Source organism: Anas acuta, chromosome Z, assembly GCF_963932015.1.
Source record: "Anas acuta chromosome Z, bAnaAcu1.1, whole genome shotgun sequence".
NCBI classification, from domain to species: Eukaryota; Metazoa; Chordata; class Aves; order Anseriformes; family Anatidae; genus Anas; species Anas acuta.
The window spans coordinates 64,790,309-64,817,161 of NC_089017.1; the positions used below are offsets into that span (position 1 = coordinate 64,790,309).

General features: G+C 38.9%; 1 long non-coding RNA gene across 2 annotated transcripts; it reads right to left on the minus strand.

The window, feature by feature from the left end:
- Positions 1-780: 780 nt before the first annotated feature.
- LOC137848182 (uncharacterized) lies at positions 781-26,819 on the minus strand. Of its 2 annotated transcripts, XR_011091204.1 has the most exons (4): positions 26,698-26,819; positions 26,039-26,262; positions 20,784-22,491; positions 17,639-19,684 (listed from the first exon to the last, which is right to left on the minus strand). It is a non-coding gene; the product is annotated as an uncharacterized lncRNA (long non-coding RNA). The 2 variants fall into 2 exon arrangements; XR_011091205.1 differs by lacking the exons at positions 17,639-19,684; positions 20,784-22,491 and adding an exon at positions 781-3,626.
- Between the last annotated feature and the right edge of the window lie 34 nt (positions 26,820-26,853).

Sequence of the window (26,853 nt, forward strand, 5' to 3'; positions counted from 1 at the left end):
GACAAATACACTCTTTAGGCAGGGTGTGCACTTTGCCAAAGGCGTTCCCCAACAGAGAAGATTGTCAAGCACAGTAAATGAAGTTGTACCCAGGATGGAAAAGATCCCGTGGCTCTGAGAAAAAACTGAGAAAACTTGGAAAGCAGCCAGCCAGGTTTTGAAAAGGATGAAAAAGCCCTTCTGAGGTCCTGACAGGACTGGGCAAAGTTTACTACTACCATGGAAAGTAAGCGGATTGTTTCAAATCATACCTGCAAGAATAGACCTACATGGGAGAGCTGTGGGAGCTGGGGCAGTTGTGAATAATCTGTTTGTTCGTTTATAATATTCAGTTTTTTCATCTGACCCAGTAACCACATGCATTTTCTCTGTGAAATTTTTGGATTTTCAAGGCTTTTCAGTCTACTATGGGAAATTCACTACAGGTAAAAATAATTTAAAAAAATAAAAAATAAAAGCAAGGGTGTTCACCTGCGTGTTTTGAATGACTTGAAATCACATTAAAATATTTTTTTCATAATCTATTAACAGCAGTTCCAAATCTGCATCCACTGCATGCTCAGTTTGTACTCCTCTAATGCTCAGAAGCAGGAAGGTCTTTGTGACAAGGGACATTGTCTTCTGTTTTCATAATTTATTATCCATGGGTAGAAAGTCTCTGAGAATACAAGTGGCACTGCATAAGTAATAATATTTTCATACTCTTCCTTAAATTCCTCTGACCTCTTGTTCAAACGTTCTCACTGTCTCTGTTGAATGAGAATGTAGGTCTGTAAGGAACAACACAAGCAAGAGCCTCCTCTAAGTGGAACATATGCATTTTTATTTGTTTGCAAAACATCATGAATAGGTGGTTATTATAAATTAATGTACTATCATTGACACCAGTACAGCCATACTAACATTTCTTAGTGGAAAGTTTTGTCCTTAATCTTAAGAAAAAGATGATACTATTCTTCAAGTATTCTTGGAGGACTTTTTTTTAACACTTTTTCCCTTACTTAAATCCAGCAAAATTCAATCTTTAACACCAGCCATTCTCTGAATAATAGAACAAAGTAAATTTACATTGCTCTGCTGCTGCAATGCTTCCTCATATAACAAGCATTCATACAGACATTCTCTGGAATGTAATATTCTGTTTTCATCTCCTTCTAAGTACATTGCCTAGAGAATTCCCTTTCCAAACAACTAATTAGAATATTCCCATCCTTAGCTGTTAGTCAACACACAGGGATTGTATCTCATTTTCTTGTAATTTCTTAATTTGAAAGCTAATTCTGACACATGCTTCTTATCCTTACATAGTACAAACACCTTTAACCTTTCCTTTTCTTAGGGCAATACCACTTGTGAAATTTTAGATAGGCATTTATTATTAAGTTGACCTTACCAAGTGAAAGAAACATAATAATCTTAATTCTACAAGTCTATTATATTATTATTTATATAATAATTATAATTATATGATTATATTATATTTCTATGATAATATTGGTATAATATAAATAAATGAATTATTATTTTCATTATCACTACCTTACTAATGCATTGACTAACTTAATTTAAAGCACTACCCATTTATGTGAATGCTTATACATACATGTATATAATATATTCAGAAGTTCCAGACTGTGGTGCACCAAAATAAACACCTGATAATTTGACACATTGGTGCTGAATTAAAATAGCTTGATGCTACAGTACTTGGGTTTTACGCCATAATTTCACACTTCTTCTCAAGGGAGCAATGACTGAAATTCCACATTAGCTCTGAAATGAGCAGCTCAATGACAAAATAGGCAGGTTATCATCCAGAAGCAGCAGGATCTGGCTGCTCCCTCAGGGATGGGGAGCCAGAAACCCAGTGCCAGACACTTGCACACCAAAAAACAATGATGGGGTGTGCCAATGCAGCAGGCAGAGCTGAGCTCTGGCTGGGGGTGCATCTGGCTGGGGGGAATTCGTAAATTCCAGAATGGGTGCAAGGGCAGCCAGCAGGGGCAGCAGATGTAGCCAGCAGCAGGGATGGAGATGAGGGCACAGCATGGGTCCCAATCACACCTAAGACACCAGGGCACAGGTGTTTGAGGATCCAGATCTGATGACCACCACTCCCACAGCTTCACAAGGACAGGGAACTTCCCCAGGCGGAGCTGAAATGGGGCTCCTGAGCAGGGCTGGGGGGAGGCTCCAGGGATAGACAGTGAGATCCAAAAAGGCCTGTGAGTGCCCTTAGGGCTCTTGAAGCTGGTGAGGGGCCTGGAGAACAAGTCCTATGAGGAGTGGCTGAGGGAGCTGGGCTTGTTCAGCCTGGAGAAAAGGAGGCTCAGGGGTGACCTTATTGCTCTCTACAGGTACCTTAAAGGAGGCTGTAGCAAGTTGGGGGTTGGTCTGTTCTCCCATGTGCCTGGTGACAGGACGAGGGTAATGGGCTTAAGTTGCGCCAGGGGAGTTTTAGGTTGGATGTTAGGAAGAACTGCTTTACCGAAAGGGTTGTGAGGCATTGGAACAGGCTGCCCAGGGAGGTGGTGGAGTCCCCATCCCTGGAGGTCTTTAAAAGACGTTTAGATGTAGAGCTTAGGGATATGGTTTAGTGGGGACTGTCAGTGTTAGGTCAGAGGTTGGACTCAATGATCTTGAGGTCTCTTCCAACCTAGAAATTCTGTGATTCTGTGATTCTGTATCTCAAAGGTGAATTTGTTCCGATACCCCTGAAATAATGGGACCATTCTAGCAATTAGGTGATGTTGCTGTTTCTCCTCCAAGGAATGTTTTTGTGTTAAGCTAACAATAGCAAGGTTCTGCCATGCTCATTCTTCTTGTCATGTTGATGGTGAAATAGTTTGGACGTGTGTACTCATAGTGGAGAAAAAACTGCAGAAAATGGACAGTTGCAGCTGGAAGTATTTTTTTTTTCCCCTGTTGAATTTCTGTTCTGATAGAGAGGACCATGGTTTAGGACAGTGGATTTAGGTTTTGGAGCTATTTTGTGACATTATTACTTAAAGAAAACAAAAGAAAATTGTTCACCAAGCTCAGAATAAGGTACAAATTTTCAGCAAGGTATTACTGTGTGTGGCAAAAGCAGGCAATGCCTCATTCAGAAGACTTTAAAGTCCCTGAGTTGTATCTGGTGTTTAGTTAGAGTATACTGTCTTGAAAAACATACAGCATTTGGCTTCAAAAGAGAATAAAATCACAGCTACATATGACAGGTTTTTTTTTTTTTTTTTTTTTTTTTTTTTCCTCTTCTGTCATTACTGCCTCCACAACTACAACCTAGCTATTTTTATCTGGAAGATTATTTGCCTCAAACTCTACGTTCACGTGTCTACATTTTGTTTAGCTTTTTTGACATTTCTGAGAAAGAGCTATCTCCAAAGGGTGAATTCAGCAAACCTGAGAATCACTGATAATGGTTACAACACAGAAATGATTTAAGATGAAAGGTATGTTCGAATTCACAGGAAACAACAATAACATGAAAATGAGAATTTTGCTGTTCCTGTTAGAAAAGATCATTCCCAATGAATATAAGATTTTCCAGAGATTTAAGTTAGTTGTTTTTCTTGTTTGTTCGTTTCAGGTGCACAATTATTTTATTTTAACTTCTTCCTTTTTCCCTTAAAAAAAAAAAAAAAAAAAAAAAGTTCACATTATCATTTAGAAAAACACATATTGCTGCATTTTCAAAAACCTAGACTCCAGCATGCTGCACAATTTTATGAATGGGGGTGTCATTATTTTGATATTTAAAATGGGAATTTAATTTCATTAGAAGTTTCAGCGCCATCATGATCACTGGGCTCTTTAGGAGTTCTGGCCCTCAGAATAACCTGAGTACTCCCAGATCAAAAAAGACATAATATACCTACAGAAAATATTCTCAGAATGACTCATATATATTTTTTTTTATTTTTTTTTTTTCAGGTTCCTGTAGATCTGAGAGCTCTTCAAATTCCAATGAGTTAAATATTTCCAATAAGTTTTGTTTAGTAACACAATTCTGGGGAAGGAAAAAAATAATAATAAAAAAAAGGATCTCAATATTTCCTATGACAAATACACAAATTAATTCATGGCCAACAGAGGAAAAGCTGCGGTGCAAGGCATCCATTAAAGCCTGGACTGCTTCAGGCATGACAGTATGCTCTTGTTGGATCAATTAACTGAAGTAGCCATGTGAAAATAGTTGGTAGGCTGTACACAGATGAATAAATTCTTTAATTTTTCATACTGCTGCAAGCAGAAAAATAGTCATAGGAGACAATGCATACAAACAAGCTTGGCTATACAGTGTACCTTAAGGAGAAGAACAAAGGTTTCTGCCAATCCAGAGACACTACAGGACTAAGCAGGTATGGGGAAACTACTCCAAGTTGTGTTCCCCTTCACAAATGAAGAATTCATCACCGAAATAGCCTGTTCTTTATTTTTTCGTTTTTCTTTGCACAGACTCCCATACTCCATAAAAGCATGGACTTACCAGTCTGGGGCAAGCAAACACTGATTTTCTGACAAAATGACTAGTGTCCTCTTCAAAGTCAGCTTTGACAGGTAAATTGGCAGGAGGTATGCTTATTTCATTGAAAGTTGATTTAAACAGATAGTTTCAGGAAAAAAAAAACAAAAAAACAAAAAAACAATAATTCTGATAACGCTGTGATTGTTTATTGCTTGTTCATTTGTTTTTGCTTATTTCCCTTGCTAGCTTGAAAGACAATACACTGACATTACTGTTTCACACATTATACCTTTCAAAAGGACATCTAGATCTCCAACACTTCAAATGCTGATTATCTGACCTACAGACACCAAAAATCTGCTTCTAAAGTTTTGTTCCTGCAGATCTTTTTTTTTTTTTTATACCTCAGCTTCTAAATGCTCAGCACCTCCTGAGCCACAGGCCAGAAGGTAATATCTGAAGTGCCAAGAGTTAATTGAAATTCTTAAACTTCAGACGTGAGGGCTATGCACAGGACCGTATGGTGAATTAGGGTCTTAACAGCTTGTTAAGAAATCAAGAGAGCATGGTTTCTATTCTTGGTGTCTGAACAAGTACCATGCAGCTTTAGAATTATCTGTGGGTGAGTTAAGTGTGCCACTGCCCCTCAAGCCAAAGGAGAACACATAGATGGAAAGGCATGCTTAATATGTAAAGTATAAATACCTGAAGCCAGAGTCAGCTTTTTCCCTGCCATTAAAGAGTACAGCTACAAAAAGTAAAAATAAAATAAAAAATAAAAATAAAAAATAAAACATGATGCTGGCTTTCAGTGATCCATATACATTCACTGAAACGAATATGAAAGAACCTCTAATCCACACTACCCTCTCACATATACCTGCTGAATATCAAAAGTTCATTAACTCTGATCAACCCAAAGATACATTCTGAGCAACAACAGGCCAGTTAGTTAGCATATGTGAAAACAGCATGACAGACCTATCTAGAGGACATATATTCAACAGTGGGACAGTGGAATGCAACTGTATTATCAGCACATGATATTTAATCCCATGATTCTATGTTGTGCAATTACAAAAACAATTTTATCCTGAGAAATTCTGAATTTCCAGTGCATACCATGGCACTGACATTTATTTTGTCTTATGTAAAGGCATAGCTCTCAGAAAAATAGAAGAAATACAGTTCTTCACAAACACAGAACCAGAGCCCCTCTCCTTTCTGTGCCTTGAAAGCAGTACAAAGCAGTAACAGCCAGTTTCAATGGAGCCTGTGAAATTTTGCATTGTGTTCTCTCGGTCTTTCAAAACAGCAGATGGACAGGCATAAGATGAGTGTATCTTCTCTTGCAATGTTCCAAGTGCTAGGCTGTGTCTAGGCAGCTTAGCCATTCCTTGACAGATAGACAGGTGTGGAGCAGTTCTTTGCTTCTGCTACTTGTTTGTAGGGGTGACCCTACTGTTAGCCTCTCCTGGAATAACTGAAGAAAGGCATTTGCAGTTCAGCCACACCTCAATATCTGGATCCACGTGTTTGAAATTTTATAAAGGTCAATATAAACCTAATACTAGTTCATTGGCTGTTTAAAGATGTGAGTATAGCAACATTAAGATTTTTAGTTTTGAAACTGAATGTTCAATTTTATCTGACTTCATTTAATGTAAATCTGTTTTCCTCCACTGCAGTTTGCTCACATCAATAGGGAAGGAGGAGATTTATATGGCATTTGTGCTGTATATTTGAATACACAAAAACCTGTCTGTACTTTATATATATCTATACACATAAATATTTTAAAGAAAAACCTTCTAGCTATTAGAGAAAAAAAATACATAATCTGAGTTTAGATCAAAGAAAAAGGAGTTCTAATACCAATGAAAGTATATGAGCTATCTAAAGGGTTACTGTTGAAAAAAAAAAAAAAAAAAAAAAAAAAAAAACACAAGTGTCTTGTGTATTGGAAGTTTGGTGGTATATTCCCAGCTGTAATTTTTTGAGGGAAAATATCATGCACTCTACTATTAACATTGTCCTGGAAGGTTGCACTTTCTATCTGAATTCAGCTAGATGTTGTGCTTATAAGAATTACTGCAAATTACAATCCTGAATAAGGTCACCTTACCCGCTACAAATTAAAAAGGAAAATCTATTTCTATGTATGACCAATATGGTCCAGGCCACATTTACAGTGCAGAGAAATAATGTGTTTTTTGCTCTTCTATCCCTTCCTCCAAACCATGAATGACATTTGAGTGGGTCCTGGCACAAAAAGGACACAAAGCAGTGGGTCTGTAAGTGTTCCTAAAGAACAGAGCATTGGTTCTTAAACTGTTATAACTCCTGAAAAAGAGACATTTGCCTGGATAAATATCTCTTGGAGGAAAGCCTGACAGAGGAGTATAAAGGAGGAGTAGAAAGGACAAAAAAAAAATAAAAATCTAATGATGATTTGGCAAAAAAGGGAATGCCACCCCAGGCAAAATATCACAGGTGGAACTTGGAGGGATGATGGTGGAGGATGCTGGTCACATTGTTAGGAATTTCTTGCAGTGGTGTAATCTCCTGGATCTCTGAGGTATCACCAACAGTTGCAAACCTAGACAATACAAGAGGAAAGGGACTGGAATTCTTTGAACAGGACATGTTCTTGCACCAGCAGAAATAGAGGACTTGAGATAGGGATAACCACTTAGACCAGTATGCTGCTAACATCTGTCTTCAGTGGCCAAGAGACCTCCTTCTGTCATCATGCTCTAGTAGGGCAAATATCTGTAGGCAACAGAAAGATGAGGATGGAACAGATCTTCCTGGATGTAATGTCAAAGCATGTGCAGAAGAAGGAGGTGATCCAAGACAACCAGCATGGATTCACCAAGGGCAAATTGTTCTTGACCCATCTAATGGCCTGCTATGAAGGAATGACTGAATCAGTTTACAGGGAAAGACTGACCGATGTCATCTACCTGGATTTCTGTAAGGCCTTCAATATGGTCCCATATGATCACCTATCTCCAAATTGAAGAGAGAGGGATTTGAAGGCTGGACCATTCAGTGGATAAGGAATGGGCTTGAAGGCCACACCCAGTGAGTGGTGGTCAATGGTTCTATGTCCAGGTGGAGGCCAGTGGCTACTGGCATCCCTCAGGGGTCTGTCTTGGGACCAGTGAAATTTAATATCTTTAACAACAACATAGACAGTGGGATAGAGTGCACCCTCAGCAAGTTCACAGATGACACTGAGCTAAGTGATGCAGTTGATACAACAGAAGGAAGGGATGCCATCCAGAGGGACCTGAACAAGCAGGATAAGTGCACCCATTTGAGCCTAATGAGGTTCAATAAGTCCAAGTGCAAGGTGCTGTAGCTGGGTCAGGGCAATCCCAAACAGGAGTACAGGCTGGGAGAAGAACCTGTTGAGAGCAGCCCTGCAGAGAAGGACTTGAGGGTTCTGGTGGACAAAAAGCTCGACATGAGCCAGCAGTGTGTGCTTGGGCTGTATCAGCAGAGGAGTGGCCAGCAGGTTGAGGGAGGTGATTGTCCCACCTCTGCCCTGCCCTCATGAGGCCCCGCATGGAGTGCTGCATCCAGGTCTGGGGATCCCAGCACAAGAAAGATGTCGATCTGTTAGTGTGGGTCCAGAGAAGGGCCACAAAGCTGATCAGAGGGTTGGAACACCTCTCCTATGAAGAAAGGCTGAGGAAGCTGGGGGTGTTCGGCCTACGGAAGAGAAGGCTCGGGGGTGACCTCATTGCAGCTCTTCATTGCTTAAAGGAGGCTGATAAAAAAGATGGAGAGCAACTTTTTTCTTGGGCAGATAAGAACAAGACAATGTGGAATAGATTTAAACTAAAAGAGGAAGAAGCAGTGTTATCTATGGTCAATAACAGAAAGAGCAGAACAGAAAGCTCCATTCTTTTTCCACCAGCCCTGCAGAGGGAAGACAGAAACTGAGAAGTGCTCAAGCTCCTGCTTACAGAGCTGGAGTGTGGCAGTACTACACTCCACTCCACTACATGTGGCAATACTTTTCAGTTGCCATTGCAAGTGCTTTACAGTAATGTCAGACACAAATTACACTGCTCTGAACATTGTTACAGATCAGTAATATTATACACGTGTTCTGCAGTATTTTCTGTTAGAAATCCTGAAATATGAATACCATAAAAAACGGTAACTAATTAACTGAGGACTTTTCCTTCACTCAGTACAATGGCATCAATATTGCAGGATCATAATACTTTAGTGAAGGCTGTATTGTGACAAGTAACTGAAGGAAGATACCTTGGATTATTAGCCTTTTAAGCAAGCATATGCGCAAACTGGAAGTTGGAAAACTCCTGAGAAAAATATTACTAGGATGCTATATTAATTATTTGACAATCTCCATCTGTTAACTTTACATGACTGTGTTATACCACAAGTGGTATTTACGCAAGATATTTGAGGATCTTAAGCCAAGGCAAGACTAGATAAGTCTGACTGGATATGATACCCAAAATGAAACAGATTCTCCATGTAGAGCCAGTAAGTGGTTTGGATTTGTTTGGCCAGATGGGGTTTGTTTGAGGGTGGGGTCTGTTTGGTTCAGTAAGGGGGTGCTTATTTGTCCTCTGCTATTAATCAGCCATCACAGACCATGCAAATGGTCCAAATATGGACCATATTCCGATACACTGAAGCACAAGATTCTGCATACCATTTTACTAGATTTATGTTTGATTTTGTTGGGTTTTGTAGCAGATTTTCACAGTTCTTTAAAAACTACAAAAATTTATTTCAGTTCTACAGAAAGAAGATGCTTTTATGTTCTTGAATGGCTTGTATTTTTTATTTTAATTTAAATCTTTTTATTTCAGACCATGTGTAGTGAAAACTCTGATTCTGACTTGTGTAGATGATTACTCATACAGGTCTACTGTTTACCCACAATACTCTTTTATTTATACTCTTTTATTGCATTTTGGATGCAATTTACCCCTGGAGAGAGAGACAGTTAAGAGTTTTATATAGGCCTTCAATGATGAATGAACTTTATGTATTTCTCTATAAAGTTTCCATTTCAAAGATGTAGAATTGAAAGCAAGATATGTTGAAACTTGGAATTATTTTCTGGAACACAATGAAACCATCTAGCATTGAAGAGTAAAGTAATTGTTTTGCAAATTGTGTTGCTTGTGTAAGTCTATAATTACTCTGTTAACATGACGTGTTTATAAGTCAGTTGCAGCACAAGCACATCATTCCTTATGTGTGGAAATCTGCCAGTGGAAATACAGACTAATGTTGGCAGCAAAAGTACGGTATGTTAAAGACATAAATTTGTCAGCTTAAACAGGTGTTATAGTCTGTGATCTTGACATCTAATTTACACACATTGTCAGCTGTGTTAGATTTCAAATCCAGATGTCTCATAGGTGAAATATGTGTGTAGATCAGCTGGCTTCAAATGGAGTTTTAAGTGAGCCCCATCTCTTGAAAAGCAAGAGATTTTATACTTAAATCACAATCAATAAAATAGTATCTGTAGGCTGTAATGGTGGGTGTGGGTGCATTGGGCAGCACAGAATTCCTGTTTTTATTTTTCAGGAGACTGAAGGAAGGACTTTTTTGGGTAGCATTGCCTGTACGGACCCTTTCTAGCATCACTTAGGGCTCCACTGCTGCCACCACAAGCAGAGTATAACAGGAGCCTTTATGTTCCTCCGACCCTCAGACGTATTATATCATATGTCAGACAAATCATATGCAATTATTGCAGTTTTTTCTTTCCTGGACTCCTGAGAAAAGATGGAGTTAATTCAGCAGTGGCATTGTTTTTTGGGCAGTGTAGACTGCTAGTGATACTAACAAAAAAGACTGCCAAAATGCCTGATTATTTTCAGAAATTTAGATTCCTAACTGACTTTATTGAGCTTTGAAAATCTGGTCAGTATTTCTCATCTGACAGTGCTATCAGTGACCTTTAAGTAAGAAACAAAGCAGATTTGCATCCTGTCATGACTGGTAACAAGAGGCTGGACAGACTCACCCTCCCATGCTGGGTACCTGAGTACACATTCATTCTCCTCCGAGCAGTTCATTAGCTGAACAAGTGAGATGTTGAGATGACAAAAGCAGTAATCAATCCAAGCAATTTCAATCAAAGTAGTTATAATTTAGCAAAGATTCAAGCAAACAAAAGAAGATCCTCAAGCCTCCACTGGGAATTTAAAACCTAGATGTGAGAGTGAGAATGTGGCAAAAAGATGGAGAATCAGTGAAAAAGGGACAATTTCCTTCAAGTGAAAATGACTGATATCTTGCCATGCTCAGTTCTCTCTTTTTCTCACAACTTCTTAATTCGCTAAGGAATCATCATAGAAAATAATAGTAATAGTAGTAGTAGTAGTAGTAGTAGTAGTAGTAGTAGTAGTAGTAGTAGTAGTAATATAATAATAATAATAATAATAATAATAATAATAATAATAATTCTAAGCCTATGTAACAAGCTTATAGTAAACATTGTGAGAAACACTCTGTAGCCAATAACTTAGGCTCAGGTGAGGATCTCAGTGAAGGATCTCGTGAGGATCTCTAGAATTTATTCACAACTGCAATGGCAGGCACCCCACAAGCAGGAGAGCGCATCTACTAGTTCCAAAATATAGTTTGTATACCTTTTGATGACAGGACCCTCCCCTGTTTCCCCAGTGAGTGTGTAATCCAGGTTCACAATCTGATGCTTCACAAACAATGCATGGCCTTCAGTTTCCGGCCTGTTAAATTTCAAAGTTCTTTTGACTTTTCTACTGTTCAGTGGTAATGTTTCTTCACTTATCTGATTTGACTTGAAACCGTGATTTTCACCTAATTGTTCTAAGGAGTCTGGTTGTCTGCATTTTACAAGTTCTACTGCTAAGTTTTCTTATCACTGCAAGCATATCTCAATACCAGATTCCTTACCTTTAAACAATGTAACTCTGAAAAAAACAACATTTTTATTCCCAGAAACATTTAGAGAGCAGTTTTCTGGATGTTTCCCGTGCTTTTAGTACATACAGAATGCATGATTCCAGGACTGCTGCAAAGAACACAGACTACCAGCTACGCATGAGTAACCTCCCTTTTCAACTGAAATTAATGTATGGGAAGTGCAGTAACAGGACAACTGCAGTTTGTGATAAAAGAAGAAAATCAGCAGTGAGATGCCAATGGTTTGTCATTTGATCTAACCTTCACACTACACTTACTTTGTTTTTCATGTCTCAGTTGCTGTTTAAGTCATAATGGCTGGCTAAAAGCTATTTAAGGGGGAGAGAAAAGCCAACCATTAAAATAGCATTTTGAGGAATACAGGGGAAGAGTGGCTGATGACCTGTGTCAGAATCTGCTGTTTGGAAAGACTCTTTCACAACAGAAGAAGTGTGGATATTTACTGAATATTAATTTGCCCTGTGCCTAGCCAGCTAATCAAAATGAACTGGAACACTTTATTGTTCCTCTGACAAAAAAAAAAAAATAAATATATATATACAATTAATTATGCCTTTTCCTGAAATGTCCCTCATTCTATTTGCCTTGTAACCTATTCAACATACAGATTCAGGGTTGAATATACCTACATTTGAATATTTCGAAAATTTAATGAAAGGTAAAGAGTAGGGGGTAGAGACTGTTTATGCTGAGAGTTTGATTTACACAGTAGGTTTTCAGCCCTTCCCTTGCTTAGGATCTGTCACTCACACAAGGAACTGACAAAATGATTTCTATTCATGCCTTACAGTCCCGTTTGCCAAATTGCATGGTATCTGTGGGTTGGCAGGTAGCTGTTGTCTAGGCACACACTTACCCAATGCCTACATCTGTTTCCTGTAGAATTAATGGTTCCTTTTTCTAAAGATACAAGGAGCTCTTTCCAAGTGTTTTACACTACTGCAGATATGTCCAGTGAAAATTACCCCATATCACCCTTGAATTGACACAAATCACATTATTGGAACCAGTTTAAGTGTGAACCTTAATTTCCATCTCACCACAGCAGAGAAAACCTTTCATATGTAAACTGGTGCCTCAGGGACCTTTTCTTGCAAAGCAGCCCAGCTGAACTTATCTTCAGTACAAAATTTCACACAAGTCAGCCCTCAGGAACACCCAGTGATGCAGCTCAGTAACATTCAGCAGAGGCAGTGGCCATGCCTGTTGGAAGTCTTTGGGGGATTTGGGCTGTAAAATCCCAGCCCTCTAAAGGACACTGGTACCTGGGTACACCTGGCCTCCTAAGGTATGGCTCCAGCATTGCCATTGGCTTACTCCTACATTTTTTCCAAGTCTTAAATTCAAGAGACTGGAACATGAGTTTTTAAGAACAATGCCTCTGGAGATGGCTCATCAGCTGGGATCAGCTTTTACAATCTAGTTTTAATGCACGCCACATGCCCGTTTTAGCCCTGGCATTTGTACACTGCTATCATTTATCACAGGAGATATTTGCTCTGAAATTCAGTGTGAATTTCACAGCAGTTTTAAATATGTTCTTTCTGGGTTGTATTAAAGTCACTTGCAGCCACCCACTCTGGGACAACGAGCATAACCTCAGCAGTGCCCAGGCAACTGAATGCATGCACGTTCCTTCTTTTTAGCCCTGCTTCAGGCAACTCTTGACATCAACACATTTCAATAATATTTCTGATGAAGAAAAGGCCTCAGCTCTCCATCTTGTTGCTTGGAAAGGTATTGTGGATTTAACACTTCATGGGCCCTCGCAGGCCTCACTGGTTAAGAAATACATGTCGGCATGACCTACTGGCCTCACCAACTCAGCACAAACTAATTAACAAAGGAGTGAATTATTCTTGAAGGAGAGCTACTGCCTAGAGTTTTCTTACCTGACTGTCCAGAACCTCCTTGCGTGATCCACCTCACTGCTTGCTGTTGCGATGTGCTGTAGTCCTGCTTATCTTGCACAGTTTACTGAAGAACTGTGCAACCTAGAGGTTTATAGACGCTGAAACTGCCCCCTTTGGGCAGAGCTCACATCAGCAGAGGCTGTGTGCTGCTGTTCTGTACCTATAGTAAACTGCTTCTGATCTGACCTGTATTACACTTATTCCCATGACTGCAGGATGGTAGAGAATTTATCTCTGTGAAACTTAAAATCAGTGCACGCTTTGTAAAGGCCAGGTATTACAGCTTTCTTTAGGCAAACTTCTTGACAAAGTTTAATGAACACTTTGTCTGGAGACTATGGACCATAGGTATCTTATTGTTTTCTTCTCGAGATTCTATTTTATTTTATTTTTTTTAGAATAAATTAAAAGCAGTGTGGGAAAACCTGAGTGCAAGCTATAAAATAACCATCTTTTCTTTTCTTTTCTTTTCTTTTCTTTTCTTTTCTTTTCTTTTCTTTTCTTTTCTTTTCTTTTCTTTTCTTTTCTTTTCTTTTCTTTTCTTTTCTTTTCTTTTCTTTTCTTTTCTTTTCTTTTCTTTTCTTTTCTTTTCTTTTCTTCTTTTCTTTTCTTTCCTTTTCTTTCCTTTTCTTTTCCTTTTCCTTTCTTTTCCTTTCTTTTCTTTTCTTTTCTTTTCTTTTCTTTTCTTTTCTTTTCTTTTCTTTTCTTTTCTTTTCTTTTCTTTTCTTTTCTTTTCTTTTCTTTTCTTTTCTTTTCTTTTCTTTTCTTTTCTTTTCTTTTCTTTTCTTTTCTTTTCTTCTCTTCTCTTCTCTTCTCTTCTCTTCTCTTCTCTTCTCTTTTCTTTTTTTCTTTTCTTTTCTTTTTTCAGGTCAAAATAATTTCAACTTAAAAAATAAAATATTTTTTTTCTGCCAGAAAATATGGATACAGTTTTACATATCTTTATGTATGTCACTTATTTAAAAGAAAAGGAAGATGCTTTCCACTGGCATGGCCTCATAAAACTTCCCTGCTTACTAACAGTTTGTTTTGGGATAGTTAAGAAAAAAGATTGCAGTTCTGCTGCTTTGCCTTTCTTCTGCCTTTTCTTTTTTAGTAAGAGAGAAGGGGGCTAAATCTAACCTGGTGTTCATGAAACACTCACACAGCCCAATGGGAATTACATAGCTCCAGAGAAGCATCTGTGGCACAGCAATAACTGGGATTGTCTTCTAACATGCAGCATACTTCCTTCCCAAGTGATCCTTAAACCAGAGTTGTCAGTCAGAGTATTTCAGACCCTGTGGGAAAACCTGATTTCCCACCACTAAGGCACTGATATCCAGCAACCCTGAAAATTTCCATTCACTAAACAGCAGCAAAGCTCCATTATTTTCCTCTTTGTTCTTGTTATAAAAATGTATCTCACATATGGCGTGGGAGGGAAATGCTACAGAGTGCATTTAGAGGACATACATTGGTGAATTAGAATTGGCACTCGAAGTACATTTTAAAAGTCACTGAAAACAGAACAAACCTCTATCAACTAATGCATTAGATACTAATCTGATTTGATTCAAACACAAGAATTTTAACAGTCACAAGTGCAAATATTCTCTGTTTATCTTAAAAATTTCTTTCTTTAACCACAATTATGAAGTTTTTTTATTTTTTTGTAGTTGTTGTTTTTTTTTTTTTTTATTTTCTATGTTACCAGAAGCATCTGGCCTTGTCTTATGGTAAAAGTCTGTTGTTTTGTTTGTTTGTTTGTTTGTTTTTAATTATTCTTTAACTGTTTGGAAACAGTAGTGCTGAGGTACTAACAGGCCAAGTCTTGTTCTTACCCCTGCCATCAAAATGGTTCCAAAGAGCATTGATCAACATGGTGTTAGGTGCTCTCATATAAACATGTATATGTATAACATATGAACAAATATATAAAACATATAAAACTCCACCTTTGACAACCACACTTTTTTCACATGCTTTAAGAAAGCTGTAGATTTGCAAGGTTTGTTCTGGTTTTTCCTATTTGGGTTGCCATTTGGAGCATACAGCTGGGCAGGTATCAACTTAACTTTCAGTCAGACATTGCTCTACTTTCTGGCCTGACTACCCAGTTAATTTGAACTTTTTTGTTTGTTTTGTTTTGTTTTTGTTTGCTTGTTTGTTTTTAAATTTGATGCAAAATGTTAGGAAAGGTTTTTAAAAGCTAATTTGAACATAAAATGAATTAGTAATACTTCACGGGATACTTGGTTGTTACTCTGTAACAACAGAGTAACTACAGAGTTGTTACTCCTGTGGATGAGAAATTCGTAGGTTTGCCCTCTGAACAGAAAAGTAGAATGAGAATAAAAAATACATTGCTAAAGCTGCAAAGTCCTTTAAATACCCCAACATACCAGCTGCATGTCTAGACACTCTGTTCCTAAGATTTTGAATACAAAATAAGGCTTTCGGCTTTCCTAAGTAAGGGGTTGTCCTTGAATATAAAACAGACATGGCTTTGCTTTTGACATTGACCTGCTGTACCAGAAAAATACATTGCATTCAACAAAAACTATCTTTTTTTTTTTTTTTACTTTTGTTAGAAATGACAGAAAAATTCTCTCTGCACATTTTTTTTTTTTTTTAATTTCATGTATTGCTTTTTTATTTTTATTTTTAAGGTCTGTTGCTAATGCTTGGCATGATGGAAGTCTTCACTTTATATTAGAAAATATCTAAACTATCTGTTATTCTCTCCTCTTGACAGAGTTTCCAAGGAATGACAGGTATCTTTCAAGTCTCTGTGTGAAAGCCAAACAATTCTGGGCCTCCTAAAGGACATTCCCCCCCTGTATAATGTATTGCTCCTGATTATCATCAAGATTGAACCCAGACAAAAGTTTCTACTGCCCTATTTCTGCTTGAGGTGTTGACTTAGTTGTAGCCATTCCCCCTAAAAATCAACAGGAGAGTTAGGGGCTTTCTGTAGTGATGGGTCCTTTGGTGGTTCTCTAAAAGGCGAGATTCATACATTCAGAAAGGTATGACAGTAACATTCTGGTGTGTTCTTCTTTCAGGCTATGTTCCCACTCTTGTTTGCATCACGATGAACTTGTGAGGCTGAGTCATTCTCTAAATCATGTTACAGCTGCTGAGTTCAGGGAACGGAAGAGGGAAGAAAAACCTGTGACCACACAGCAGTCCTGTTAAAAGCAGAGTCAGATGAACTGACTAAGCAAAACAGCAGGCCTTCTCTTTGTTTTCTAGACCAGTTTGCTCCAGTCAGTACAAAGGAGTGGAAAACTGAAGGATGTCAGTCTTCAACACAAAAACTATGGTTAGGACTATGTAGCTAAACCCGATAAGAGAAATGTCAATTTAGAGGAGAGAATTGCTGCTAACCTGAAAGGGGTGCAGTGACACGACTGTGCTCTGGAGAAAAGGGAAAATTTGTCTCCATGTGGATGACTGAGCTTTGAGAAAGGGCATGTCTCAGCCATTAACTGCATGTGCCTCTGACACCATCCTTCGTGTTGTAAAGATGGGCTTTCAAGTGACACGGGACTGTAAAACCTGTTATTCTTGTACAATTCGTGTAGGAATTCCTGGATTATGCTGAATCAGGAAAAAAAATAAAAATAAAACCCTTGCTGGGTCAAAATATTCTTGGATCCCCTAATGATCTTTTGCCCTGTAAATCTGTGGATGATGACTCTTTTGCTAGGTGGAGGATCAGGTCAGTTTGTTTGTTTGCTTGTTTGCTTCCTAGTTTTCCCTATTCTTCCAGCATAGGCAGGTTTGGAGCCACAACTGCTAGAGAGGAGTTCATACGAACTTCTCCAGAAAGCCCCTGGGGATGGAGGGCTCAGGCAGTAAGGTCTTCACCTGCGTCAACTGGGGACCAACCCTTTGCTGTAGCAGCAGTACTGAGGTCCACAGAAACCAAAGGCAATGGGGGTCCCAGACTGTGCAGGGTCTCCAGGTGAGGGCTGAAGAAGCTGTGCAGTTTGGTTAAGCAGACTGGCTCTACCTGGGGACAGGCTTTTTAAAAGAACATGGAATAGAGGAAGCTGGAACAGATAAGCTGCTACTCAGAATCTGTTCTGGAAAGAAATACCTTCTTAAATGGATAGTAAGAACAGAGTGCACATGCTGCATCATGGACACAGTGGATGAGGAAAGTAAGTGTGAGACTGCCCATCTTGGTTCTACTACAAGTTAAAAATAAATAAATAAATAAATAAATAAATAAATAAATAAATAAATAAATAAATAAATAAAAACCTAGGTCTAAGTTTGTTCCTATGTATAAGAATAACAGATCTCAGGAAATTTTCAGCTACCTGGCCTGTTTGCTAGTTCTAAGTCCCTTTTTGACAAAATTTTAAATGACTGGAATCTTTTCTTGTCGTGGAAAAAATAACAATTTACTGCAAAACCCCTTATTCTGCTTAAGCAACCATGCATTAAATTAAACACTTCATAAATCTTTTTAAAGTTCCCATCCAAAGCATACAGAAGGAGAGATGCCTTAGCTCTTAACATTTGAATGTTAAGATGTAATTATAATATATGCATATGGCAAGGTAGAGAAGAAAATGTTATGATACATTTGTTTTTGCCCGTTTCACTGATTAATCATCTGTGTATCCAGCCCTGTTCCTTGCCTATTCAGCCATTCCCCAAAAAATATTCTACATGTCCAGACACCTGTATTTTCATACAGCTACCCTTTTCAGTATCCTACACCTTTAATAGATGTGTCCTTTCACCCCTAAGGTCCACAAGGTGCAAGGCATCGAGTGGGTCTCTGTGGGCACCTCTGTGTGTGAGAGCACAGCGGTGTCAGCTGTGGGACCAGGGGCTCTGGGTATGCATGTGTGCTGTTCCAGCATCTGGAGTGGGACTGTGGTCCTGGCAGCTCATGCCTCCAGGTGTCAGCAACTGGAAATGGGGATTGAGGGCAGCTACTCAGCAGACTGAACACCTGAGCACAGGTGCCAGGGGGATCCACCTTGTACATAAGTATATACCTATATATATCCTTTTTATTAGTAGACTTCTGTCCTGCTCACCCAGATAGGCGAGCAGGATGAGGCCATTGGTACTGTGTTTGTGTGAGTGCTCTCAGTGTCTGACTGTGATCTGTGCAGCTGGCCATGTATATATGTGCTGTATATGTGTAACCTCTGTGCAAGTTCCTGCTGAAAAAAAGCTTTCAGACATCCTGCTGTTTGGACCTGGTTGCATGGGGTTGCAGCAGCCTCACCTCCCTCAGGCTATCAAATCTGGAATCATATATTTTGCTCTAACCAATGGCACTCTTGTGGTATCCATATCCACAATGTACCTGTACATTTCTGGGAAAACAAAAACAAAACAAAACAAAACAAAACAAACAAACAAAAACACTTCATGATGCTTCATATTCATGAGCTTGTCACCACGTGCACATTTCAAATGACCAAACTGCACGTGGAAGAAACCAAAGATTTAGTTGACGAAAGTCAGCAAATGTAATTAAAGATCTGCTGACAGGTTAGGTAACCTTGAGTTTTGAGCCTGTCTGAATTACTGCAAAAGTTACTAGGGGGTGAGCTGGGGAGAAGAGAAGGGGCATTCATACAGACAAGATCTCTCATTCTTCTCAGCAAATTCTGAGCTGGAACAGAAGACTTCTGATTTACACTGGGAAGGGACTAGAAGAGGTACCCAAGTCCTTTCACTGAATTCAGTTTCAGTCTGTGTGACTCTTCTTCACTTGTCTCTGCTAACCATCATCTGTGTATCCAAGCCTAGGATGTTTGATACATTCCTCAATTTTAAGCGATATCCTTCTTCAGGTAACTACAATTTTACTCACTTCATTCATGAATTACATAATATTTTCTTTCAAATCTGAGCCAAGAAACCAAATATCTGAACACTTAAATATTGTACAAACTAGTGCAATTACAACTGGATGTAACCATACAGCAACAGAACTTTTCTTTACCAATATTGAGAAGTTTATTTTTGAAAAACTCTTTTTTGTTGCTTTGTTTTGTTTTCCTCTTTTAAATCTTTTGCAAGCTGGGTACATCTGTATTAGCAAATCAAATTACTGAAGGAGCTCTTTCTAGATATGAACTTGCTTTTCATCTGTGCTGGGAGTCCTGCAAAATACAATTGAGTGCCCAACTAGTATAAGCCAAGCAGCTTCCCCCTAGTGGTAGCAAAGTTGAAGCCACATACCAAGACACATTCCCAGCACAAAGCAGACATGACTTGCCCCAGCAGCTAGCTATTGTCTTGTACATGATGTGGGCATAAAACATTCAGTGAGAGTGAATTTCATCGCTGATCTGAACATAAGATCCTGGAAAATACAGGATTGCAACAAATCAGACATCACAGTATACAGTTATTAGGGCATCTGTAATAATTTTTTAGTATCTAGATCTGTAGATAAGTACATGCAGTTTTGCATAGGAGTAATATACCCCTTTTGTGAACAAGAACAACACAAATCACTTCATGAAACTAGATAGTTAATTATTTATATGTCCCTGAGTTGCAAATTTATTTATGGAAATTAACATAATCCTAAATATTAAGCAAAATATTTTCTGCTAGGAAAACAACATGTTTTTGTTTCTTCTGCCTCTCTGATTCCCTGCCAACTTCAACTTTTGCTTAATGTCTGCAACAATATTATTACTTTGATACACACCCACTGATGATTGAAACTTTCTCACACAGAAGAAATCAAATCAGTAAACTCAGCAAGTTTTTCTAATAAAGATTTGACAAATTTGAAACAGCAGACTAGCCATTTTCTAGACCTATTTGTAGATAAAAGTTCAGATTTCACTAAATTAAGAGTGAAACCATATTTCTCCTAGGTAACTAGTTTCCTATTACAGTAGTTCAATTTTAATCAGTTAAAGTTGAAGATTTGTTTCCCTGTATAAAACACACTATTACTAGTTGCAGAGACTCAACTATTTTCATTTTCTGACAGAAATGAATTTAAAATTGCAGTTTTAACATTATTCTAATGTACTTAAAAAATTATAAAAGTTTGCAAGTGCCCACACCTGTTGCTGTTTCAGAAATTTGTGTCCAAAAAAGCTGCATGATATAGTGAGTAATGTCTGAACAGATGGATTTTCAGCTCCATAGCAATAGCTGGAAATCTGAAGCAGAGTAGGGCAGGGATATATTATTGTTTTCCCTTTATCAGCCTTAGTAACACCATCTGGCTTTCAATTACGGAACTGCAACAAAGCCTATTTTCTCTTTATCACCATCTGGTACCTCATAGTCAAGCAACAGAATCACATGACAAATTTAACTGAGGGTTTTAAGAATTTCATCCATTGCAACTTGCAAGGTAAACAGAAGCTGTAGGGTTGCATATGAACTACTAAATTAAGAAGTGCAAGGATAAAGGCACTGGAACTTGATCAGCTTACCTTCATGGAGGAAAGACTTGGAAATGCCCTGGTGTGGTCTGGCTCAACCAACAACCTCCCAGATGACTTCTGGGACCACTCAGCATTTGGATGCAAGTGGATGGGCACGTTTGGAGGCTCTGAGGGTTTGATAGCATGGCCAGACTATTTTAGTTGTCCAGGCTAGAGAATGGTCCCAAGGACTATTTAATTTCCTAGTACAGCAGTCTTGTTGCTTGGGAAGAGCAATGTTATTGTTCCTACCCACCCAAAACATAAGAAGAAGACACCAGATTGTGACTGATTACTCAGTGATACAAGCTTTTGGCTTTCTGCTGTCCGCAGTTGCTGTACATGGGATTATTATGTAACACATTGATGTTTTTGGAATATTTCCATCCCTTGTGCGAAGAATCTTGATGAGGGTGGAAATAGTTCTGGGTTAGAGACGCTGTTCTGAATGCATGTTACTGTTCTTAAAATTACTATCTTCCATGACACTTGGTGAAATACTCTAGGAATGAATGATTAGTTGAATTAAAATTAGTTTCAGGTATCATTGAGAATAAATTGTGCTTATTCATTTTATTACAGCATGTGTAAAGTCGTGTGATATGCCTTTGTAACTACCATATGATAAACCTAGACTCAGGTATTTATCAGCTGACATCATAGTTGAGACTTTCATATGTTTATCAAGGCATGTTTATATTCAGAATATAAGCAAGTCTATATTCAGAATATAATTTCTTACATGAAGCTCATATTCTTCACCCTGCATTGCAATCAAAGTTACTGATAGGTTAACTAATGATTATATCAAGGTAGAAAAGTTATCAGAGGACATTGAATAAATGTTTGAAGCAATGTTACATACTATCTATCAGGTTTAAAGTGCCAACCTAAATTGTCTATCATCAACATTTCACAATTTCATAGTTTATTCCTTGTCTGCCAATAGAATTATTACTCTTCCTGCTTTACATGTATGATAAGCACCATTGGTTTAGTAAAATTAGACATAAATAATATTTTATTATTTAGAGCAGCTTTTGAACAACAGCAATAGCTGTTTTCTGTCCCTTAGAAGCATATGAGTGTTCTCTGACTGGCCTTTGAAATCACTGACAGAAATATTAATTCTGAAAATGTACATTGGGTTCACCAGTGAGATGCTCCTACTTTACACTGGTAAATTACATTAATTCCATTGACATTGTATGTTTCATAGAAACTGAAGTAAAGCAGCAGTGCGTAAGATCCAGAAAACAGTATTTTAAGAAAATTATAAACTAGCTTCTGTTCAACTAGATTTTGTATGACTTAGATTTAAGACCAGCTCAGTGCTTTTCTCAAAGTCTTTCGACCTCAAGATACATGTAAACCTCAAACAAAATGGAAGTATGTATTGCCACTCAGTCCTTCCTGTATCACATAAATAGGTGGACAGAGATGCATCATAGCTTTTATTTTTTGAGAGTTTATGTTTGTTATGGCCCTGCTTCCAGACAAATATAGAGAATGTGAGTAACTAAGGACAGAGGAAAATGCATCCTTTCAGTGTAGACAGAGATGCATGTAATCCCGGCCTTTCTCACTTTGAGAAAGTGAAAAAATGCTCAGTTCCCTTTAGGAACTGAATGTTTAACAAATAACATCACTTTTATTTCACTGGCCTTTCCATGGGTATTTAAGAGGGATTGCTTCTCCTCTTGAACTATGTGGTCTCCTGTAAAAAAACAACAACAACAACAAAAATAAAAATCTGATTTGTACATTATTCATGGTTGCTGAATATTGTTTAATAAAACTGGGACACCTCACAGCTGATTAAAAGCGTAATATTGTGAAACATTCATCGCTGTGATAAAAATAGCCAAACAGGGTATTTATTGGATCTGAATTTATTAACAGGAATTACGGATATATACAAATGCATTTTATGAAATCTCTTTCCCCACTGAGTGATGGTTCAGGTGAAGGGTTTGCTTACTATAATGAAAACTGGTATGGCTAGCAAGAACTCCGAGATTCCCACTGGGGAATTACTGTAACATGCACAACCAGTGCAGAGTGGTATTATTTTGGTAAACATGATCTGAACGTACAGGTTCTGCCTGTGCTCATTCTCAAGCAGCATGTCTCATGACAGTAAATTCTAGATTGTATCTGCCTTGTCACAAAAGTGCAGGTCCTGGTCATGCAGCAATTGGGCTAAGAAAGACATGTCTGGCATGGATGGCAAATTGACCATCCTGACCAGCTCTGCTAGGCAATGAACCCAGGAGAGCTATGCTGTACCACAACACTCACCCTCAGGTTTACCAGTACTAGATGTTGATTAAAAACAGAAACAACATAAAAAAGTGTAGTATGGAGAATTCATCTTGGTCTTCCAATGCATTGTTTGAATTCTCTTTCTAGGTTAGAAATAATTTTGTGTCATAAAAGTAACCTTCATTTTTCAAAACATCATTACTTTTCACAAGAAACAGTAAAAGATTATATAAATTGTATTAATTTAAATTATAATTTTAAAAAAGTTTCAAGCTTGAAGTTTTTATTTAAATGTAAAAAGTACTTTTTAGAAACTTCATACCATATGCTGATGGGCATGTGGTTGCTAAACTTTTTTATTATTTTTATTTTTATTTATAGATAGAAGCACATTTAATGGTAGGCTCCAAATTATGATTCAGCCCCTGATTTCATTCTACCGAAATGCCAAATAATTTGCTAACAACTGGGGTAATGAAACATGAGACATGGTGAGCCTAACTCATCAGAGATTCATATGGCTAACCAATTTATTTTTTTAATTAGAAAATACTTGCTGTAGATACCTAAAAAAAAAAAAAAAAAAGTTTAAAAAGTATGAATTCTTGCTATGGAAACATCAGAATGTTAGAACAGTGGCTGGAATAAACATTTGCAAGATAATGAAATATAGTAAATGTATTTTTGATATATTTAATATTTCTTGCTAAATGAATGTTGATTTATTTCTTAATTTCATTTGTTTTGAAGAGGCACTGTAATCTTTACTTATGATACAGTTAAAGGTAAATGTGTAATCTTTTTTTTTTTTCTATAGGAACTACCTTTTCAGAGTTAATTTCAAAGTAATTATAGTTCTGATCTTTCTTTATAGTGTATTTTCTTCCTTTTCCAGAACTTACAGCAAAAAGGAAGTACATTGCCCTTTCAAAAGCCCTTTCAAATTAAAGAGCTAATGGGATCTTTTAAAAATGCTTTTAGAGTGTGTTATGTACATAATCCCCCAGAGCAAAAAGAGTCTCATCGGCTTCGATTTTTTTATGGAGCCCTGACTGAATGGCCAGCAATACTGGAACATTTGGCTTCTTCTTGTGCATTGTTGTTCTGGCTCCTCAGAAATACAAATATCTACAACCAAAAGGAGATGAAAAGCTTTTCAAGCTGCAGTACCATTCGGTATCCTGCTGCAGAAGCTTCCTTTGTGATTCACAAAATATGTATAATGCATTGAAATGGTCACCACAACTGGGATTTGACTGATGAGATGCAGAAGAGTTCTTAAGTTTTCCTTTGCTTTATCTTTTGATAAAGTTCCCTTTGGTGATCCACTCTCCTTGAGTTTCAGTCTCTACATTAATGCAGTTTAAGAGACATTTATTTTTCAAATTTTGCTTGAAGCATTTCCTTATTTCAAAAACAATCCCAACCAGCAAAGTGATAGCCTTAGTTATTTTACCGTTTCTATTTTTAGTTTGTAGTAATTCAGCCTCTGTACAGCTATGCTGCTTTATCTCCCAGTTAGAGGAACACTCATGAGGTGGCAGTATCCAGGAGAGACTCCCATTTATCTTGTTGTCAGTACACTTCTTGGAGTTGATGGAGTACTTTATCTTGCTGTTTATAAACCTTCAGAAAAATTACACTTAACTGGCAAATTTTAGGTACTTCTATATGCAGTATAAAGTTTCCAGTGGGTATGAAAACATCGGTGTAATTTCCTCTGAATAGTGATCTCTTCGTATTACTAACACTTGATAGAAAATGCAGGAATGTCTTCTTAAATATTTTTTCTTTAATAACTGCAGCTCAACAGCTGTGTCCCAGAAGTAACTAATGGCTTTGGGTACTAATTTGAGAAAACTTCTAGGAACTTTGTATCATGTGGGTGTACAGCACTTTCTAAATATGGGTTCACTTGAAAAAAGCCCACAAGTCAATTGCTTTTGAAACTATGGGTTCACAATAGGGAGTTTTTTTAGGGAGTGTTTTTTGTTTGTTTGTTTTAAAGGAAAACAGTTTTATCAGGTATTGCTCATTGGTGGTTCTTCTACAGATTTTACAATAATCCTCTGTCATTTTATTATGTGTTATTCCTTCACCTTGTACATATCTCTCTCCTGTTCAAAGATATCACAGATAATGTGCTGTAAGCCCTAGATTTCCTGTGTGGATAAGTCATATGGCATGTGATTCAGGATCAGCAGTGCTTCCTTTTATTGATGTGTGCATTACACATATTATAGCACTGCCAGACACAGAGACAAGGTCAAGAAACTGCACTTTAGCTTCTTATTTATTAGTGGACAAAGGTAGCTAGCTGCTCTTCTTTGGTACTAGCATTATTATCTGGGCAGTTTAGGCCATATGTGGAGACAAAAGGAAACAGCAAGTCTTGATAGCACTGGGTTGAATACAGAAACTGACCACATGAGTTGAAGAGAAAAGCTTTTGCAGCAAGAAAAAATTTTCTTATCTCTGAGGTATGTCCATCAGGGCTACTCTTTGGGATGCTTCTTGAACAAAAAGCATTGGTATAAAAGAACAAAGAACTATGGCTTGTTCGGTCTTTCTTGATAGCTTCCTTTATTCTAAGTCTTCCATTGTCCTCAACAAAACTTGTGCCTGTGCTTTGCAGAATGCAGGTCTGCCTATTTTCATTTACCTCCTACTCTGCTCTCTGAGAAAAAGCCACGCAAACCGTGCATACACACGCATTTGTACATGTGCGATAGGGAAGGCTGAGTGTCAGAAAAAAGAGCAACTCACATTTATCATTCAATTATTTGTTAACTTTCCCTTCTATGCTCCAACCGTGAAGAAAAATTCTGTATATGTGCCCATTTTTCATCAGTTTTATAATCTGCACGTTTCTGAGGATCGCAGCCTCTGGCCAAGTTTGCACGCACAAGGATGCAATTTGCCAATTTTAAGAAATAAATAAAAAAGGTCATTCTTAGGAATCGTTAGGAAATTGGCACCGCTGCTACTGAATTACCCACCGGGAACCTGCCACTCCACATCCTCGATTTCGAGTCTCGTTAAACGCCACTATTTCAGAGCGTGAAAGAAAGAGCCGAAGACGAGGTGCCGAGCTCCGGCAACCAAGCACCACCGCCCCGGGGGGATGGCGGCAGGCGGCGGGGGGCGCCCCGACGGCCCCTCCACACCGACGTGGCCTCTGTTCTCTCCTCGGCATCAGCTCGGGGGCTCCGGCCACGGCCACCTGCGGGACACAGGGATGAGGGGCGTCAAGGCGCCGCTGCCTCCCTCTCTCCCCGCTCGAGGGGAAAAACCCGTCCCCGTCCCCGTGGGGGACGCGAACCCGGGTCCTCCCCGCGGGGCCGCGCTTGAAATGGCCGCCCCCTCCCCTGCGCGCCCACCACCCGTCTCACCCCAAGGGGGGCCGCGCCCCCAGACTACAGCACCCCATAGCGGGTCGGGGGGCTCCGGGCCCCACCGTGTGTATCGGGAGCGGAGCGGGTGCGTGTGATGGTGGTGCCGGTGGGGGGCTCCGGGAGATCCTGGTGGTGTCGTGGGGGAGCTGCGGAGTCCCTCCCTGCCCCGAGCACCCCCGGCGCCGCCGTCTCGGCGGGGGCCGCGGCGCGGAAGGAGCCGCTCCGCCTCTGCCAGGGACGCCCCCCCCAGCGCCCGCCCTCACCTCGAGCTGGCGGCGCTGCCTCCCCGCGCTGCCGCCTCGCCTCGCCGTGCCGAGCCGCGCCGAGCCGCGCCGAGCCGAGGGGACTAGCCGGCCAGCCCTCGCTCCCACCGCCCCCCTTTTACGGCTGCCTCCCCCCTCATCCTCTCTCCGCAGTCA